Genomic DNA, 20703 nt, shown 5'->3' on the forward strand with positions numbered 1-20703 from the left:
TGACTTTGCAGACTGCAAGAATATCAGAGCAGCATAGTGGAAGGGGAAAGGATAACTCAGTTGGTAGAAAAGAAGACTCTTGATCTCCAGGTTAAGAGTTCGAGCCCCATGTTGGGCAAAAGATAATGGCATTGCAGGGGTTAGGCGACTAGATCACCCTCCTGGTCCCTTCCAACTCTGCAATTCTATGATTCTATGAAAATGGAGTGACATTAGGGCAGGGCTGTGGTTCAGGGCTAGAGCACATGATTCACATGCAAAAAAAGATCCCGGCCACCCTAAATCCTGCAACATATAGGAGGGCTCTTCCTACCCGTTAAGATGTCTGTTACCTGACTAGTTTTCCAGGATCTGAAATCCCCCGAACTCCTGTTCATCTGCACATGTGCAATGCCTGTTTCAGATGTACACACCTCAGCTGACGTTTCCTAAAGGGATGGTGGCTGGTTTGACTGGGAATGTGTCAAACAACCATATTGCTGAAGAAACTACTGGTTGCATATGGCTGATGTAATATATTTTGTTGTTGTTGTTTAGTCGTTTAGTCATGTCCGACTCTTCGTGACCCCAGGGACCAGAGCATGCCAGGCACTCCTATCTTCCACTGCCTCCCACAGTTTGGTCAAACTCATGCTGGTGGTTTCAAGAACACTGTCCAACCATCTCGTCCTCCGTCATCCCCTTCTCCTTGTGCCCTCCATCTTTCCCAACATCAGGGTCATTTTCCAGGGTGTCTTCTCTTCTCATGAGGTGGCCAAAGTATGGGAGCCTCAGCTTCAGGATCTGTCCTTCCAGTGAGCGCTCAGGGCTGATTTCCTTCAGAATGGAGAGGTTGGATCTTCTTGCAGTCCGTGGGACTCTCAAGAGTCTCCTCCAGCACCAGAATTCAAAAGCATCAATATATACTTAGCTTCAAACACCAGCAATGAGAGCATTTTGCAGCTAGAGCCACAGCTGAGTTGGGGGCACATAACTCGGATGCCACTGATGTCTTGCTCATCGGCAGGGAAATGCTTGGGCCGTATCCATCCCCTTGTCTGCCCTGGTACCTTTCGAACACCCCAGTCTTCTAGAAGATAGTGCACTCTGCCTCCAGTTGAGTTTAATGCCAGAAAGCCAGTCAGTTCTAATGGCACTAGACATTACTCAACTTAGCTACGCACCCTTTCATACATGCCTGAGGACCAAACCCGCCCCCCCCCCAAGGAGAGACCTGCAACATTCATTTCTAGCCTACTTTAACGAGGGACATCGGCAAATATTGAGTCGCAGGACAGAACCGGGCTTTGAATGCCGTCGTCACCTAAGGGTCATCAAGCATCGCGCACACATTAAGCAAGCAATTTTGCTTTTTATCTTAATATGCGCTGATCTCATCCATCAGGGAGGGGGGTTGGGGAGCGGGAAGTCTGCGAGGGGAGAGCGTTTTCCTCGTCCGTGGATGTACCCAATACGATCGTGGGGGGAGAGGAAGAACTTGCAAGCAAGCAAGCGCCGCAGGATCGGACTGGATTTTGGAGAGCAGAGGAAGCGGGGGTCCTGTTTCTCAGCCAGCTGCCTCACTGTGATTGCTGGCACTGCTGGGGGGAAAAGAGGAGCGAGGAAGGGTAAGTCCGCAAAACCAGCTACCTCTATCATGACCATCCCCTGCTATCAGCTGTGAGCAGAAGCAGTTTTGTTGATGAGTGGAGGCAGAAGGAAAAAGAGCGAGAGCTGTACGTGTGTGTGTGTGTGTGTGTGTGTGTGCTTTTTCTAGCAGAGATGGCAGAACTACTTTTCAAAAAAAAAAAAAGGAAGAGGGAAATGGCAGTTAAGGAGCAGCCTGCACAATTTCTTCTCCGATATACAGCAGCCGTTAGGGGCTGATGAATTCAGATGCCTGTGAGCTCTGCTGGTGCAAGACAAGGCAAACGGAGCTGCGTTATTGATATTGTATAACAGCTTCGAGTGTGTTAGATAAAGGCTGTTCGGAATGAATTGGGCAAGGTCACATGGGACACGGCGGAGTGGCAGGAACGTAAACACACACATGCATCTCAATGGGAGCGTGCTGTAGGTTTCTTCGACCTGTGAAATTGAGAGCGGGGCTCTGAGTGCTCAATAAGAGGACCCGGTGCAGAGGGTCCGATGGCTGAATGTTCAAATGGGGTGCAAAAGGAGGGGGGAGTTTTAACTGCTGCAGCTTCTCTCACCATCACCGCCCGACACCTGCCAAGAGCTCCTCTGCTTGCTTCGTGTTCCTTTTATGGGCTTTTATCACACGCATTAGACGGCTGGGTGGTAAGCAAATGGGGTTAATGGATCATGAAATGAATGCTGGTTCTGGAGAAGCATTCAAGGCGTGGTGAGCTTTGCATCTGGTCACCTAAGTGCTGTTGACTTTCAGGTGTGAGGAATCGACACCTTTTACACCAGCAAACCACAGAGGGGCTGCCCCAAAACCCTCTCTCCTTTTTTTTATTTGCTAAACCATGCTGTTGGCCCATAATAATAATAATTTATTTGTACCCTACCCGTCTGGCTGGGTTCTTCAAGCCATTCTGAGTGACTTCCAGCATGCATAAAAACATAGTAAAACATCAAACCTTAAAAAGGGTTGCCTTCAGATGTTTTCTAAATGTTATATAATTACTCAGGGGTGAGCTCCCGTTGCTCGGTCCCTGCTCCCGCCAACCTAGCAGTTTGAAAGCACGTCAAAAAAAAGGTGGGACATGATGGCGATGAAAGAAAGAAAGAAAGAGATGTGCATAAGGTTGGGAGGTCAAGAGCAAGGAACATGCTCCCAAGAATGACACTTGTGATGATGATTACTATCATTGTTATTTTCTAGTTAGTTGTTTTCTTCTTCTTCTTCTTCTTCTTCTTCTTCTTCTTCTTCTTCTTCTTCTCCTTCTCCTCCTCCTCTTCCTCCTCCTCCCCCCTTCTCCCTTCTCCCTTCTCCCTTCTCCCTCTTTAGCAGTGCCTTCCCATTCTCATTGCCACTTCCAGTTGTCCTACAAATTAGACTCTGAGGGTAGCTTTGAGGGCCGGCCCACCCATGAGGCAAGGTCGGGGAATCACCTCAGGCAGCAGGTTCCATAGGGGCAGCAGATCTAATGTAGATCTTAATTCAGGGCCAGCCCACACAGGGCAATCACACAGGGTCCCCGGATGTTTAACGGTCTGTTGATCCCTGTGCAACCACTCTGATCGCTTCCCCGCTGCCATCAACCCGTTACTCTCTGGTAAAACACTGAGTCCAGTCAGTTGTTAAAAGTGAACCAAAAAAAAAAAACCAAGTTTATTTTACAAACATTGACAAGTTTATGGTTTCTCAGATAATATTCCTGTCAGTATCTTAACTTTAGTTTCTTTACCGGCCTATACCTTCCTAATACCTTCTGACAAATTATCTCAACTGTTTGACTGACTCCTCTTAACAGATTCTCTCACACCAGACTAGCCCAACCCACAAACTTATCTTCCCTCTCTTGTCTAACTCCAGACTGTCTTCTCAACCACTCTAACTCCTCTTAACAAATTCTCTCTGTACTTAAAGCTTATACACAGTTAACTCTGGCCCTTGGGTTCCCATTGGTTAGTCATTTTACAATTAGTCAACACTTTCTCAGGGACGCAGGTGGTGCTGTGGGTTAAACCACAGAGCCTAGGACTTGCCAAACAGAAGGTCAGCGGTTTGAATCCCCGCGACGGGGTGAGCTCCCGTTGCTCGGTCCCAGCTCCTGCCAACCTAGCAGTTCCAAAGCATGTCAAAGTGCAAGCAGATAAATAGGTACTGCTCTGGCAGGAAGGTAAACGACGTTTCCATGCAATGCTCTGGTTCACCAGAAGCGGCTTAGTCATGCTGGCCACATGACCCGGAAGCTGTACGCCGGCTCCCTCGGCCAATAAAGTGAGATGAGCGCCGCAACCCCTGAGTCGGCCACGACTGGACCTAATGGTCAGGGGTCCCTTTACCTTTACCTTTTTAACCCTTTCTCTATGACCCCAGTATGATGTCACACACATAGGAGGGCAAACGCCACAGCCACCTATGAAACAAGGGGAGGTGGTGGCCTCAGCTGCTCCTTATCTTGTAGGCACCTCTTCCGGAAAATCAGAAAGGTGCTTGCCAGCTGCAAAGGGTTGATGCACTTCCAATCTGGCACAGGGAGGGCTTGCAGGAGCCAGAGAAAGATCAGGCGGGTGGCCATCAGTCACCCTCCTGTTTCACTTTGCTCAGAGCAAAGTTGGCACGGCTGGCTCTTCTTGAAGGAGACACATGGGTCTGATCTCAGCAAAGTGGACTAATCCTCTCCCCACCACTGCCTTTTTCAAGAGCAGGAATTAAATATCCCAGTGCTAAGCTCACATTAACGCTTGGCTCAGAAAGGCTGTGCTTGCGTGGCGAGTTCCCACCTCCCCCCTCAGAAATAAAGACACGAGGCACAAGAATTCGAGTTAATAGGTCAAATTAGGCCACAACTTTATTGATTACAGGAATTGAGCGGTATTGGCTTAGGCATTGGTCCTAACAACTAACTGGCTTCAGCCTGCTTGCTTGAAGACCGGTAAGGGTTAACCACCAGTAGAGGGAGTCCTGCTGAGGCACGTCAACTAGGACCTCCCCCCGGGGTGACCGTGCGGGGGGGCGTGCCGTGGGCCCACACCTCCCTAGGCTTAGGACAAGGCCACGCCCCCCGGAATCCTTTACCGGACTACCCTTAATTTGGGGGGAGGTGATGGCGCTCCCTCCCCCCCCTTCATCTGCATAACAATCTGCATAACCCCTACCAATGCCTAACCACCAATACCGAGAAGATGTGACGGATTGCTATGAGGTAGGTGAAAAGCAAGTGGCTGGTGCCAATCTGCCAATTGGAAAAATTCCTACCAGGCCCCTTGTCGGCAACCAACCAAAGTCCATAGCAACGTCAGAGAGCCTAGCCTAATGGGTGGGAGGGGAGGGAAAACCTGGATAGCTGTGGCACGGGAAAGAGGGAGACCCTCGACCACGCCAGACCTAAGTACAGCGAGGCCACGCCCCCGGGCCAGCTGATTGGCTGGCCCAGGGACGACGCATCTGAGGATTCCCTGGTATCGCGGGGGCTGAAGTCAGCCCCCACGAGTGTGGGGAGGGGCGTGAAGCCCACAACCCCACCTCCTCCCTAGCTCGGAAGTGGCTTTGTGCTAGAATGGACGGCAAGCACTTTTTTAGTCCCTCTCTGCATGGAGACATTTGTCACCTGTAATGGTTCTAGGGGTTGCTCGTGCGTAAGTTGCCACCACTCCTGGCTAGGTTACCTGGTTGAACCCTTTCTGTCTGGACAGCCTCAAGTTTCGTGGCTGTCTCAGTCGCTGGCAGAATCCGTCAGTGGGCGTTTCTTGAACCTCTTCCAGCATAAAAGCTGTTTGACGCCCAGTCTCCTCCTACTCTCCCTGCGCGGAAGTCTTCTGCGCAGGGAGGGTGTGGGCAGCGGAGTACCCGTACTCTCTTTGCTAGTCTCCAGCGAGGAGTCCTGGAGCCACCTCTCCGATTCCCCCATCTGCCCCCCTTCTCCACTGGTGTTACGCTGATTTCCTTCCCCAGTGGGTGGGCTGCCTCTCTCCCTGCTGGGACCCTCTCCGGCATCCCTCTGGAGCCTTCTCTCCGCCTCCAGCTCCGATGGCAGTTCCCTGACATCGCCTATCTGGGTAAACTGGGCCATTGGCTCCAGTCAGTGCTCCTGCCGATGAACCGAGTAAAAGCGGCTGCATTCCTGGTGTCTTAACTATTTATTGATTAGCCCACCCAGTGCCAACTGCAGGTTTGGAGTGGGATGGGCAAGACAGTCTTGTGAGCCAACCTCTGCACCAGTGGTGTAGCGTGGGGGGTGCAGGGGGGGCCGGCCGCACCGGGCGCAACATCTGGGGGTTAGGGTTAGGGGGTGCAAATCCACAGGTTAGGGGGCGCAAATTACTTGCCTTGCCCCGGGTGCTGACAACCCACGCTACGCCACTGCTCTGCACTGCTGCCACTCATATTCTTCACCAAAGGAAATCAACGCGAGTAAGTGCTGCACGCCTAGAACTCCCCACTCTTTGGAGAACTGGGCAAGGGATGCAAGAATTTATTAGCACTAAAATCATGTAGCTAAGACAGTCTAAACCAGCGATTGTCCACCTGGTCCCTACCGCCCACCAGTGGGCGTTTCAGGCTTCTAGGTGGGCAGTAGGGGGTTGTACGGCACAAGCTGAATCCTTCTTCCATCGAGAACTGGTGGGAGGTAAGGAAATTTTACCATCAAGAAGGATGCATTAGTTGACTACCCCTGATCTAAACTGTTACGGGGAAATCTAGGTGCGAGGCTGCTCAGTCACCCAGCTGGTCGGGCAGAGCCCGCGGGTCCCTGCGGAATAAAGGAAGGAGTCCAGCCACCAACCGGAGCAAATAGCTGCAGACCAAAGTTTATTGCACAACAGGTTCAAAGAGGAATTTTGAACCCCGAGGATGGGGTGACAAGGACTTTTAAAAGTTTCTATCTTATCCCAGCATACAGTTCATTCAGCACCATCACTACATCATTGCTACATCAGAAAAGGGGAGGGTTATACATGATTAACATAGGAGGAATGTGTTGGGGCAACAGGCGGATACAGGATATGTATTGGGAAGTACATTCTAAGAACCTACTACAAGAGGAAAAATAGAACTTTGGTTTGCATAGTCTGGCACCTGGGCAAGTCTGGAGGAGTGTCTTTGCCCAGCGACTGACACCTATGAGTACCTTCCTGTGAATACATGACGTCCCACTTGAGGGATTATGGCAGGGACCAAGTGGTTTCCAACTCCTTGGCCAATGAAGCAAATTGGCGGTGGAATGAAGGAAACTGGCAAAGGAGTTGATTTTATATGATTTTTAGGTAACTTCCCTGAGCTGTCAAGTCGAAAGGGTACATTTATGCATAATATTTGTAACATTTAACAAATATTATGCGTAATATTTCTGTAATTTCTGTAACATAACATTTCAACATAACATTTTATCAAAAAACATATCATCCTTAATTCCCCCCCATTTCCCCCCTCCCCCTTGGCTCCTATAAGCTGATGCTATAACTGACCCTCTTCAATTAATTAATTTTATAATGAATGATTTTAGAGTGTTGTTTGTGCTGTACTTTTGTACTGTTTTATTGTTGTTAGCCACCCTGAGCCCGGCTTCAGCTGGGGAGGGCGGGATATAAATAATAAAAAAATTATTCTTATTATTATTATTATTATTAGTGCCCAGAAACATTCTCTGCCCAGAGCATGGCCTCTCCTGGCTACAAACCATTATAGAGTTCTCAACTAATGAAACTGAGGTGGAATCTAGACACATATTTTTAAAAATGTTGTGAAAATGCTTTTTTTTAAAAAAAAAGTTTTGAAAAAAATATATTGAATTTTCCATAGCTCACCATCGCCATCTAGTGTCACGGTTTTACCATGCACTTTGTGACACACTTGAAACGTTTTATTTGCTGCTGTATAGCTGAGTCCCAAGTAGGCACCTCCTGGTGCATTCTCATCTACTGCTTCTTTACCATTCAAAAAGTTGGACCAGACTGCTCTGCATCACCCTTAATAATAATAATAATAATAATAATAATAATAATAATAATAATAATTTTTATTTATACCCCGCCCTCCCCAGCCAAGGCCGGGCTCAGGGCGGCTAACAAGCAATAATAAAAACAAGTTGAATGAATACAACTTAAAAACAAGATTAAAATACAACATTAAAATATTAAAATGCAGCCTCATCACAGGAGGAGAAAGGAAAAAGAAAAAAGAAAGAGGGGGAGGGAATCAAATTGGCTCCAAGCCAAAGGCCAAGCGGAACAACTCTGTCTTACAGGCCCTGTGGAAAGAAATCAGATCCTGCAGGGCCCTGGTCTCATGAGGCAGAGCGTTCCACCAGGCGGAGCCAGTGTTGAGAAGGCCCTGGCTCTGGTTGAAGCCAATCTAACTTCCTTAGAGCCCAGGACCTCTAGGGTGTTGCTAGTGAAATGAAACCTAAATGAAACCTATTTTCCTACTTCAGCCAAGACCTAGCAATAAAGCAACTTATTTTAGCTCAAACCAGGCTGTGTGCACACCATCACACAGTTAAAGCACAGGGCTTTTCCAAAGGAATTGTAGTTTGCCTGTCACAGAGCACCCAGCACTCGTAACGAACTTTAGTTCCCAATAGTCACTGGGGAAAATAATACACTTTAAAGGTACGGTGTCTACACAGTGCAATAAACAAAAATGTGCCCTTATTCCCTTATGGGGAACACAAGAGCCCTTATAGAGTCCTTTGTAGGTTCTCCATAGGTCGAAGAAAATAACAGAGGCCAACCAGAGAATATTGAGAAGCAAAGCAGCTGGTAAGCCTGATCTTTATTGAAACTGTTGCAACAGGGTGCTCCCCTCACATGCAGGAAAGGAGGAGGACCCAGAACCAAGGTGTGCCTGTCCTTATATAGACATTTTAAATTGCCCGCCCTGGAGTCCAAGACCACCCCCAGATACATCATACCTGCATCACAGAAAGGGTGGTCTACAACAGAAATCTGAGTGCGTTGTTTATCTCCTGTCTGGCAGGTTACCTGTTGTTGTTGTGTTTTTTTGTTTGTTTGTTTTATCTGTTAATGGACACTTGATTGGATACCCTGGGGAGCCTGGCCAGTCTTTTGTAATGACAAATACTTAGTTCCTGAGCCAGGTCACAGGCTCACCCTCTTCAAACACAGACAGACATACCCTTAAGACAGGATTTGTGAACGAAAAGACAATGGGGAGGCTTTTCCGTTTTCCTTCTACCTTGCAGAGAAATATTTGAGGTCAATTTGGGAGGGACAAAATGGTTTCGGGACTTTTTCTCTGGGGTTTCAGACATGTGGTTTATATATTTTGTCACTGAAGTTCGGGTGCCCTGCAAGACTAGGCTTCTTTCTACTGGTTTCTAGCCACTCTTCTCCTGCTTACCAGATTCACCTTTTTTCGCACAGGCACTCCCAGTCTCATAATCACAGAAGGGAAGTAAAGGTTTGCTAAGTTTCTGGTTCCCTCTGAAGCTTCCGTTTCTTTTGTCCCGTTAAGTTTCAGTTTCCTGAGCTGACCTCCTGGACCAGCTTGCCAGAAACAACCTCTGGGCAGAAAGCAACCATTTTATAAGCTAAAAACAAAATGGCCGAGGAGTTCCATTCTTTCACCTCCTCCTCTCGTGCAAATTGCAAATCGATGAAGAACAGACATTCCGTGAAAGGAATTAAAGGACAAACTGGGGTACACTGGGGTGGGGGAAAGATTTTCCATACCTTAAAAGGTGCTTGCTTTCCCATGAAGACGTGCAGAAAGGAGATTTGTTTGTGTACGAAATAAATGCGAGCGTGTCGGTTAAATGTTCCCCATAACTCCCTAATCAGTTTGCACTTTCCGTCCTCAGCATGTGCTGAAAGTGTGATATGACAGGGGACGCTTGTCAACATATTTTCTTCTCACTTGGCAATTCATGCTGTTGGAATCGCCTGAGCTTCCAGAGATCTCTTTGGGAAAAGACCAAGAGACAACAGCCTATAAATACAGCTGTGCAGACGATGTTAACCACGGGACCTGCTGCTGGGGGTCAAATGAACATGAGAAATTCGCTGCTTCTACTGCCCTGGTTCATGCAAGACAAATTCAACCCAACTCTGGCCCTCCCAAGCATTTTTACGCCCTCACCATACTGAGCGGCAGCCAAAAACGTAATAAGTGCCTGCTGGATCAGAGCAATGCCCATCTAGTCCAACATCCTGTTCCCACAGTGGTAACCTGCAATCAGGATTTGAATACAGGAGCACTCTCTCTTCCTGTTTCCAGCAACTGGTATTCAGAAGCGTTGCTGCTTCTGATAGCAAAGGCAGAGAGTAGCTTTGACGGCTAGTTGACAGCTTTATCCTCGGTGAAGATGTCTAATCCTCTTTTAAAGCCATCCAAGTTGGTGGTCATCACTGCCTCCTGTGGCAGAGAGTTCCACAGATTAATTATGCTCTATGTGAAGAAGGACCATAAAGTGAGAGCTGGACCATAAAGAAGGCTGATCGCCAAAGAATGGATTCTTTTGAATTATGGTGCTGGAGGAGACTCTTGAGAGTCCCATGGACTGCAAGAAGATCAAACCTCTCCATTCTGAAGGAAAGCAGCCCTGAGTGCTCCCTGGAAGGACAGATCCTGAAGCTGAGGCTCCAAGACTTTAGCCACCTCATGAGAAGAGAAGACTCCCTGGAAAAGACCCTGATGCTGGGAAAGTTTGAGGGCACAAGGAGAAGGGGACGACAGAGGACGAGATGGTTGGATAGTGTTCTCAAAGCGACCAGCATGTGTTTTACCAAACTGCAGGAGGCAGTGGAAGGCAGGAATGCCTGGCGTGCTCTGGTCCATGGGGTCACAAAGAGTCGGACATGATTAAATGACTAAACAACAACAACAACTTTCTTCTACCTGTCCTGAGTCTTCATTGATTGGGCACAACTTCTAGCATTATGAGAGAGGGAGTAAAACTTTTCTCTGTCTATGGGAGACATGAATTTATAAACAACAACAACAACAACTATTATTATTATTACTATTATTATTATTATTATTATTATTATTATTAATTTGTACCCCGCCCATCTGGCTGGGTTTCCCCAGCCACTCTGGGCAGCTTCCAACTGAATATTAAAAACAATACAGCATCAGACGTTAAAAACTTCCCTAAACAGGGCCGCCTTCAGTTGTCTTTTAAAAGTCAGATAGTTGTTTATTGCCTTGACATCTGCTGGGAGGGCGTTCCACAGGGCAGGTGCCACCACCGAGAAGGCCCTCTGCCTGGTTCCCTGTAACCTCACTTCTCGCAGAGAGGGAACCACCAGAAGGCCCTTAGAGCTGGACCGTGACAACCTCCCCTCCCCTCCACCTTGAAACAATGCCTAACCGCCAAACCTTACAAAGTTGTGAAGATTTGCTATGCGGCAGGCGAACCCCAAGTGGCAACAGCCAATCAGCCGAATGGGAAAATTCCTACTGGGCCCCTGTCCCAAAAACAGACGACCCACAACGGCATAGCAAGGTCATAGCAAGACCCTAAATATAGGGAGGGTGGGTGGGGAAACCGATGCACGAGGCGAAAAGAGGAAGCTCAACGCAATGTGCAGCTGTGTATATAGGTCCCTCGGCTAATGCATGTATTGACCAGAATTACCCCAGCAACCGAGGGACCACCAATCAGGTTGTTGTGTTTATCCAATCGCTCCCAGTGTGGGAGAGCCAGTGTGGTGTAGTGGTTAAGAGCGGTGGACTTGTAATCTGGTGAACTGGGTTCGATTCCTCACTCCTCCACATGCAGCTGCTGGGTGACCTTGCTGTAGTCACACTTCTCTGAAGTCTCTCAGCCCCACTCACCTCACAGAGTGTTTGTTGTGGGGGAGGAAGGGAAAGGAGAATGTTGGCCGCTTTGAGACTCCTTAAAGGTAAAGGGACCAGTCGTGACCAACTCTGGGGTTGTGGTTCTCATCTTGCTTTACTGGCCGAGGGAGCCGGCGTACAGCTTCCGGGTCATGTGGCCAGCATGACTAAGCCGCTTCTGGCGAACCAAAGCAGCGCATGGAAACGCCGTTTACCTTCCTGCTGGAGCGGTGCCTATTTATCTACCTGCACTTTGATGTGCTTTCAAACTGCTAGGTTGGCAGGAGCAGGGACTGAGCAATGGGAGCTCACCCCGTCGCGGGGATTCGATCCGCCGACCTTCTGATCAGCAAGGCCTAGGCTCTGTGGTTTAACCCACAGCGCCACCCGCCTCCCTTTGAGACTCCTTAGGGTAGTGATAAAGCGGGATATCAAATCCAAACTCTTCTTCTTCCCACCCACACAAACAGCAAGGTCAGTCTTAGTGATTTCACCACAACATGTGCTCTCTGTGAAGAGGACACGATTTCTCAGAAGAAAAACAAAACTATTTTGCAATCAAGGAGCTTTCACCATTACCAGCTCAGCTGTCTCCTTTCTCTTTTCTTTTCTTTTCTTTTCTTTTTAAATGTGTTGACTTCCCTGTACACACCCCTTTAGCTTCCTCTTGTTGCAAGCTGCATGTAGACATAGAAAAATAAGGTGGGGATGAGAAGGTAGGGCCACATTAGATGACAGGTTGCAAATCACACTTTTTAATGTTTTCCCTGTAATTGTTTTAAAAAAAGATCTGTCATGGTAGCTGCCCAGAGTGGCTGGGGGAACCCACTCAGATGGGTGGGGTATAAAATGATGATGGTGATGATGATGATGATGATGATGGAATAGGATGTCCCAATTTTCATCAGAGAAGTGTTGGAGGGTATGGAATACAGCAGGGGTCAGCAAACATTTTCAGCAGGGGGCCGGTCCACCCGTCCCTCAGACCTTGTGGGGGGCCGGACTATATTTTGGAAAAAAAAATATGAATGAATTCCTATGCCCCACAAATAACCCAGAGATGCATTTTAAATAAAAGCACACATTCTACTTATGTAAAAACACCAGGCAGGCCCTACAAATACCCCAGAAATGCATTTTAAATAAAAAGGCACGTTCTACTCATATAAAAACATTCTGATTCCCGGACCGTCTGTGGGCCAGATTTAGAAGGCGATTGGGCCGCATCCGGCCCCGGGCCTTAGTTTGCCTACCCATGAAATAGAGTGTAAGGTCCAAACACCAAGAAGCTGGGCGTTATATGTGCACTCCACACACAGGTGTACAGAGAGAAATGTGGCTGAATTAAGACTGCTTCTCTTTAACCACCATCAAATCAATTTATTAGCAAATCGACAGAACAGAAATCACACGGCAGCAGCGGGAGGCCCCATTAGCTAAAGTGGTACCTCAGGTTAAGAACAGTTTCAGGTTAAGAACGGACCTCCAGAACGAATTAAGTTCTTAACCCGAGGTACCACTGTATCTGACTTTTAGAAAGCATCTGAAGGCAGCCCTGTTTAGGGAAGTTTTTAATGTTTGATATTTCTTCATGTCTTTAATATTCTGTTGGAAGCCGCCCAGAGTGGCTGGGGAAACCCAGCCAGGTGGGTGGGGTGTATATATAATAAAGAGGCTTTGTGGGCACCAACAGAAGACCTCAAGGATGCCCTTTTGCCTATGGGAGCTGTATTGATGACTCCTGATGCAGCAAATCATTGCTATTGAAGGCTTCCCCTTGTCCAAATCTTTCCTTGGCAATGTCTCTCCCCTCCCCCCATTCTCCTCCCCCCCCCCCCCCGTGCCCGAATATTATCTTTATGGCTCACGCAGTAAATAGGCGCACATTTCTTGAGACGCAGCTTTGTTCTTCTGAGGCGTTCATACACTTTAGGTTAATTAGAAACAGCCCAAGCACTGAAACAAGGAAGGAGAGAGCAAAGTGGGATGGGAGCCTGAATCATACATAGATGATAAAATGACTCTTTTAAGTAAATGGAACAGAACATCCAGCTCCTTCAGAAACTTATAAATTAATGGTAAGTCCAGAGAGAATGCATTAGGCTTGAAGATAATTGGAATTCTGAGCCGCTAGCAAGAAGGCAGACAACCCAAGGATGAATTCCTTCCACAAAATAAATTGCCAGGAATACAGCTCTTCATTGTACAGATCAGATTTGCTAAGGACAGAAATGATGGGGGCAGGCAGTGGGCAAGATCAGGCCTTCACTTTGCGAGTATAATTGTGGCTTAATAAAAGGCATCGGAAAATTATTGTGATGGAGCCATAATACAGGCTTGTCAGGGAATTTGGCCAAAGCTCAGCAGCAGAAGTAGTGAAGTTAATCATCACAGAAGGAGGGCAAAAGGGGGTACAGATTTGCATAAAATTTGCGCACCCACATTTATCACATTTGTGGCCCCTTACTAGTGGGACACGGGTGGCGCTGTGGGTTAAACCACAGAGCCTAGGACTTGCCGATCAGAAGATTGGCGGTTTGAATCCCCGCAACGGGGTGAGCTCCCGTTGCTCGGTCCCTGCTCCTGCCAACCTAGCAGTTCGTCAAAGTGCAAGTAGATAAATAGGTACCACTCTGGCAGGAAGGTAAACGGCGTTTCCGTGTGCTGCTCTGGTTCGCCAGAAGCGGCTTAGTTATGCTGTCCACATGACCCACAAGTTGTACGCTGGCTCCCTCGGCCAATAATGCGAGATGAGCGCCGCAACCCCAGAGTCGGTCACGACTGGACCTAATGGTCAGGGGTCCCTTTGCCTTTACCTTTACTTGTTGGTTAAATGGCAATTGCACACCAGCTAAATGCTCATTAATCTGACAACTGCAAGAGAAATGTCCTTCCTCTTTCTCCCTCCTCCTAACTCTGGCCAACTTTGGGTCAAGGAAGCAAACCCAGCAATGTAGTGTTCTGTATCCAAGTGCTGGCTTTTGGGGGCTATCCTTGTGGGTGTATCTTAAAACGCAGCATTAGTTGTATGTGTTGTCCACAAGTGTTACTAAAGAATTATCCATGAGCCAGAACAGTTAAGAACCTAGGACTGACTTCTAGGTGCCACCTCTGCCTTAGAAATCCTTCTCAAAACTGTAAAGGTAAAGGACCCCTGGACAATTAAGTCCAGTCAATGGCAACTATGGGGTTGCGGTGCTCATCCCGCTGTCAGGCCGAGGGAGCCAGTGTTTGTCCACAGACAGCTTTTGAGGTAATGCAGCCAGCATGACTAAACCCCTTCTGGCACAACAGAACACTGTGACGGAAATCAGAGCACACGGAAAAGCCATTTACCTTCCCGCTGGAGTGGTACCTATTTATCTACTTACACTGGCGTGCTTTCGAACTGTTAGGTTGGCAGGAGCTGGGACAGAGCAACAGGGGCTCACCCCGTTGCGGGGATTTGAACCACTGACCTTCTGATCGGCAAGCCCAGGAGGATCCGTGGTCTAGACCGCAGCGCCACTTGCATCCCATTGGCACATGTATGTGGCTAACTACCATTCACACATAGTATGTTTGCTGCAGGAAACAGCGGTGGAGGAATTGCCCCGTAAAGTGTGAGGAAGCACACATCTGATGCGCTTCTGGAATGCAAGTGAACCATGAGAGCCTACGCCTTGCCCACATGGGACCCTTTATCTCACAGCTAACTCTCACAACAAACATAGATCCCAGGGTGAAGCTGCAGGAACGAGCTTGGCTTCTTTTATAGACGTTTTGTACTTGGCCCCTGGAACTTTCCATCGTCCAAAACCTCGCACAGCAGGGCTGACCCAGACTCTAAATGGTATCGCTGCGCCTTCCTCTCTCACAGGCCATTTTTAGCACACTCAGCGTGCGCTTGGAGAGAGCCAAAGAGGCAAGCAAGCGGCTGCATTGCCGTCCCCTCATTTGTTCTCAGTGCCAAACACCCACGTCATTCTTCACCGATACTGCAAGGACAGAAAGAATCTCTGCTTGTTTGTTTTTAGGGCGGTGGGGGGGAGTGAGGACCCTCACGGGGAACAGTGAGGGGGTATGGGGTCTATATTGCAGGGGTGGGTTAGTAAATGCAGCTCTTGAACCCTCTCTATCATCTCTCTCTAGATAAGTGGTTCTCAACCTGTGGGTCCCCAGATGTTGTTGGACTACAACTCCCATCATCCCTGACCACTGGGTCATGCTGGCTAGGAATGATGGGAGTTGTAGTCCAACAACATCTGGGAACCCACAGGTTGAGAACCACTGCTCTAGATGAACCTTCCTAGGTCCTTTGGGTATGTACCTTCTCTCCATCCCATTAACATCAGAAGCACAGGTGACACGAGAGCGATCCTTTTCAGTGGCTGCTCCTCTATTGCAGAATGCTCCCCCAAGAGAGGTTAGACTGGCTTCCTCTAGGTTAGTGATGGCCAAACGTGGCCCTCCAGCTGTTTTGGGACTGCAACTCCCATCATCCCTAGCTAACAGGACCAGTGGTCAGGGATGATGGGAATTGTAGTCCCAAAACGGCTGGAGGGCCAAGTTTGGCCATCACTGCTCTAGGTTATGCAGGCTAAGACTATGGTGAACATGGCCATGGAGGCTAGCTTAGTTATCCAAGGCCCGAGTGAGCAAAAAAAGACAATGGAAACCAGACAATGGTGCCTTCCACAAAGCGGCCAGAGATGCTAACCATGGCTAGACTACTGTAATGCACTGTGTGGGGAGCTAGCCTTGTACCTGGTTTGGAAGCTGCAGCCAGCGCAGAATGCAACTGCTAGGGGGCTTTGTTTTACCCCAGTGTTGAAAGACTTGGTTATTTGTTTTCATGTCTCTCTTCTGTGTGTTAGAGAGTGGAATCTTCCCGTTCTGGTTCCAATCCCAGGTAGCAAAAATGCCTTGCGTGGGTCCTCATTGGGGACTGCTGAGGAGACCAAAGGAGAAGTCATTTCATGGTGGCCATGGAAGCCTCTTTTGGGAAGAATCAGAGCTACCACAACTTCCTGACACGAAGGCACAAATTAATTTGGCAGTTGATGTGGACACACTCCAACGTACCTCCTTTGCGGAGCTATACGTAACTTTGAGACTATTTTCTCACCCACCGCACTCTGTTTATTTTAGTCTGTTTTTCACTTGGGCAATGAAATAGGTGGCTCTTTTCCCACATCAGTGTGAGCCAGCAAATATTATTACTCTTGGCTTGACCCCATTGGTACTGATGGGGAGTCTAGTCTCAGAGCTCTGAAGGCCTGGAATCCTGAATCTCCTGGAATTGTTATTGGACATGGACCACTTGGCAACTGTTGCCATAGAACCAGGTTGCCCAACAACAGAGCCCGGCGCATATCTGTGCACAAATAGAAGGTGGACAACTTCCAACCGCTAGAAAATCAACTCTGATTTTGGACCTTCTTTGAGATGCCTCATTTGGGATCAGCCTATTGAGTTTCTCGGCTCCTCTTCTGCACTAGGTGAGCTACATTGCCATCACGAGAGCCTTCTTATCACATATTTCAGAGGTAAAGGCAGGCCTAGATGCTACCGCTGCCACATAGCTCCCACTCAAGGGAGGAAATTTGGTTCAGTTTGCATTTAAAGATGAACTTTCTTAATCTGCACGTTCCTAAAACAATATGTGAACCAAAACGCAGCTGCCTTTCAAAATTCGCACTTCTCTGAATTTTGCAATGCAGCTCTCCAGCTAAGCAATGTGTACAAAAATGTATGTTGTTGTTGTTTAGTCATGTCCAACTCTTCGTGACCCCATGGACCAGGGCAGGCCAGGCACTCCTGTCTTCCACTGCCCCTCGCAGTTTGGTCAAACTCATGTTCGTAGCTTCAAGAACACTATTCATCCATCTCGTCCTCTGTCATCCCCTTCTCCTTGTGCCCTCAATCTTTCCCAACATCAGGGTCTTTTCCAGGGAGTCTTCTCTTCTCATGAGGTGGCCAAAGTCTTGGAGCCTCAGCTTCACGATCTGTCCTTCCAGTGGGCACTCAGGGCTGATTTCCTTCAGAATGGAGAGGTTTGGCCTCCTCCTTGCACCTCCCCAAAATGGTACCCCAGGGCCATCTTACCCATAGAGGCTAGTGGCGCTGGGCGCCAGGGCACCAAGTTCTGGAGGGTGCCAGGGAAGAGGCAGAGGCTGGACGTGGCGCCTTCCGGCATCAGTTCACCGCCCTTGCCTGCCTCCGGCATGCCGCGCCGAAGCAGCGCTGCACCCAGAGCCTCCGTCTGCCGTGGCCACCGTGGCACGAAGCGGCCAGCTGAGCCGGGAGGCGCCGCGTCCAGCCTCCATCTCTTCCCTGCCAGAGAAGCCACCCTCCAGCCACTGACCACCTCCTCTAGCCCTGCCGGCAGCGCTGTCCTCCCTATCTACGGTCCTCGTATCTACTGGATCGTCTCTCCTGGTCTGCCCCGCAAAGGACCTTAAGGTCCATGAATAACCATAGTTTAGAGGCCCTGGGCCCTAAGGAAGTCAGACTATCCTCCACCAGGGCCAGGGCCTTCTCAGTGATGGCTCCGACCTGGTGGAATGCTCTGTGCCATCAGACTAGGGCCCTTCGGGGTTTAACCTCCTTCCGTCCGGCCTATAAGACAGAGCTATTCCGCCTGGCCTTTAATCTGAATTCAGCCTGATCTTTTATTTCCCTTCTCTTCCCTCCCCCTCCCCTTCAATGAAGATCACCCGCTCTGAGATCCCAAAGCTAATTCTCCCCTGGCCTCCTCGCTGGCCCAAGTAGAACCAATTCAGCCAGCAAGCCCTGGGGATTATCTAATTGATTTTTGAATTTTATTGTTATTCATGTTTTTATACTGTATTTTATGCTGCTTTTATAATTAAGTGTTTTAAAGTGTTTTAAATTTGTTGTTAGCCCAGTTTTTGAACCAGGAAGGGCGGGGTATAAATTATTATTATTATTATTATTATTATTATTATTATTATTATTATTATTATTATTAAACTTTGGAAAACGGGGGGGGGGGGGGTCCGGAGGGAGCTTTGCCCCACGGCACCGGATATGCTTAAGACAGCCCTGATGGTGCCTGGTGGCCCCTGTAAGGCTTCCCAGAAGGAACATGGCCCTCGCCACTGAAAGACTTCTTACCCTGAGCTACACGATGATGTCCCTGTGGGCAAAAGTCAATGGAAAGATAGGGCAACCAGGGATCGAAAAATGAATGAGATGAGAGCACGATAGTCAGCAAGACTGAGCTGTGTGGTGCATCATTGAGAGTCGACGAAGGTGGGGAAAGCAGGAGAAGGGGTGCTGAAAAATAGTTGGGAAAGGGATGTGTTTTTCAATACTGTTGGAAAAAACTGCTCCCCCCCCCCCCCAAAAAAAGAGTAAATTGTTCTGGTTTGGCGTTTGTCTGGAGCAACCTCCTTCCCTAGCTAATTTTAATGCCTGCTTTCCAAATATACTTGATAAGAAAGCATGAATAAAACGGGGGTTTAGCTTTCCATTTATGGAAGCCTCTTGTTGCTAAGTGTGTGTCGATTTACACAGGCATTGATGGGGCTTTCATTGTTGCCATGGTAACCAGTATAGCGGAGCAGTTACATAAGACTGGGAAGATGCATTCACCTGCCTTGTGGATTGCTGGAATTAATTGCAGGGCGGGGAAATAAGCAAAGAGAGAAGAGAGAGATCTGAAGATCTGGGTACACTAGGGTCCACCTGTGCTGCGCAAAGCTCCTGTTCTTTAGGTAAAGGAAAAAGGACCCCTGACCATTAGGTCCAGTTGTGACCAACTCTGGGGTTGCGGCGCTCATCTTGCTTTATTGGCCGAGGGAGCCTGCGTACAGCTTCCGGGTCATGTGGCCAGCATGACTAAGCCGCTTCTGGCAAACCAGAGCAGCACACGGAAATGCCGTTTACCTTCCCGCTGGAGTGGTACCTATTTATCTACTTGCACTTTGACGTGTTTTTGAACTGCTAGGTTGGCAGGAGCAGGGACCGAGCAACGGGAACTCACCCCATCGCGGGGATTTGAACAGCCAACCTTCTGATCAGCAAGCCCTAGGCTCTGTGGTTTAACCCACAGCGCCACCCGCGCCCCTTCCTGTTCTTTAAACCACTGCAAAACAGGCAAAGATATAGCTTGCTGGGGAAAGCTATTTCTCTTGAATTTCTCCCTGTCATACAGCTGTGAAGGGATCAGGCTCCCTGCCAGGAGGGCTGTGTGGAGATGTTGCAACTCCTTAGCCATGGACAGCAGTTTTGGGGAGGTGACTGTCTCATGCTCTATTCCTCGTGGGATCAGCTGGAGTGCAACAACCTCTGGAAGGCCATAGGTTCCTCTCCATCCTCGGTTGGTACTTTGCAGGTTAAAATCAGGACTTCGAATTACAGCCAGAAATGGACCTGCTGCCAGCATAGCTGTTCTGGAATTTGCATAACATTCTTCTTTCACATTGGGTCCCAATTACTATGCTGCTGCTGTTGTTGTTTAGTCGTTTAGTCGTGTCCGACTCTTCGTGACCCCATGGACCAGAGCACGCCAGGCACTCCTGTTTTCCACTGCCTCCCGCAGTTTGGTCAAACTCATGCTGGCAGCTTCGAGAACACCGTCCAGCCATCTCGCCCTCTGTTGTCCCCTTCTCCTTGTGCCCTCCATCTTTCCCAACATCAGGGTCTTTTCCAGGGAGTCTTATCTTCTCATGAGATGGCCAAAGTATTGGAGCCTCAGCTTCATGCTCTGTCCTTCCAGTCAGCACTCAGGGCTGATTTCCTTCAGAATGGAGAGGTTTGATCTTCTTGCAGTCCATGGGACTCTCAAGAGTCTCCTCCAGCACCAGAATTCAGAAGCAGCAATTCTTCAGTGATCAGCCTTCTTTATGGTCCAGCTCTCACTTCCATACATCACTACTGGGAAAACCATAGCTTTAACTATACAGACCTTTGTTGGCAAAATGCTGCTGTATTTTGCACTAACTCTTGTTTTCTACCGGTGCATGAATAATTGTGGTCAGACTGTCCAGTAAGTATCACAGTAGATCAAACGGCCTCGGTCCAGTGTACCTGAAGGAGCATCTCCACCCCCATCATTCTACCCGGATACTGAGGTCCAGCACCGAGGGCCTTCTGGCAGTTCCCTCACTGCGAGAAGCCAAGTTACAGGGTACCAGGCAGAGGGCCTTCTCGGTAGTGGCACCCTCCATGTGGAACGCCCTCCCACCAGATGTCAAAGAGAACAACAACTACCAGACTTTAAGAAGACATCTGAAGGCAGCCCTGTTTAGGGAAGCTTTTAATGTTTGATGTATCAC

General features: G+C 48.6%; 1 protein-coding gene and 1 long non-coding RNA gene across 4 annotated transcripts in view; both read left to right on the forward strand.

Annotated features, from left to right (window-relative positions):
* Positions 1-8519: 8519 nt before the first annotated feature.
* On the forward strand, positions 8520-9397 carry LOC310682693. The gene is made up of 2 exons (XR_014514107.1): positions 8520-8609; positions 8722-9397. It is a non-coding gene; the product is annotated as an uncharacterized lncRNA (long non-coding RNA).
* A 7362-nt stretch (positions 9398-16759) lies between these two features.
* The window catches only part of SLC45A4 (solute carrier family 45 member 4), a 111759-nt gene continuing 107815 nt past the window's right edge, over positions 16760-20703 (forward strand). For all 3 annotated transcript variants that reach the window (XM_083450543.1, XM_083450542.1, XM_083450546.1), the window contains exon 1: positions 16760-16899. The gene's annotated coding sequence lies outside the window, so the exon portion shown is untranslated. The remainder of the gene's footprint in view (positions 16900-20703) is intronic.

This window comes from Podarcis tiliguerta (genome assembly GCF_965153285.1).
Source record: "Podarcis tiliguerta genome assembly, chromosome: 7".
Lineage (NCBI taxonomy): Eukaryota > Metazoa > Chordata > Lepidosauria > Squamata > Lacertidae > Podarcis > Podarcis tiliguerta.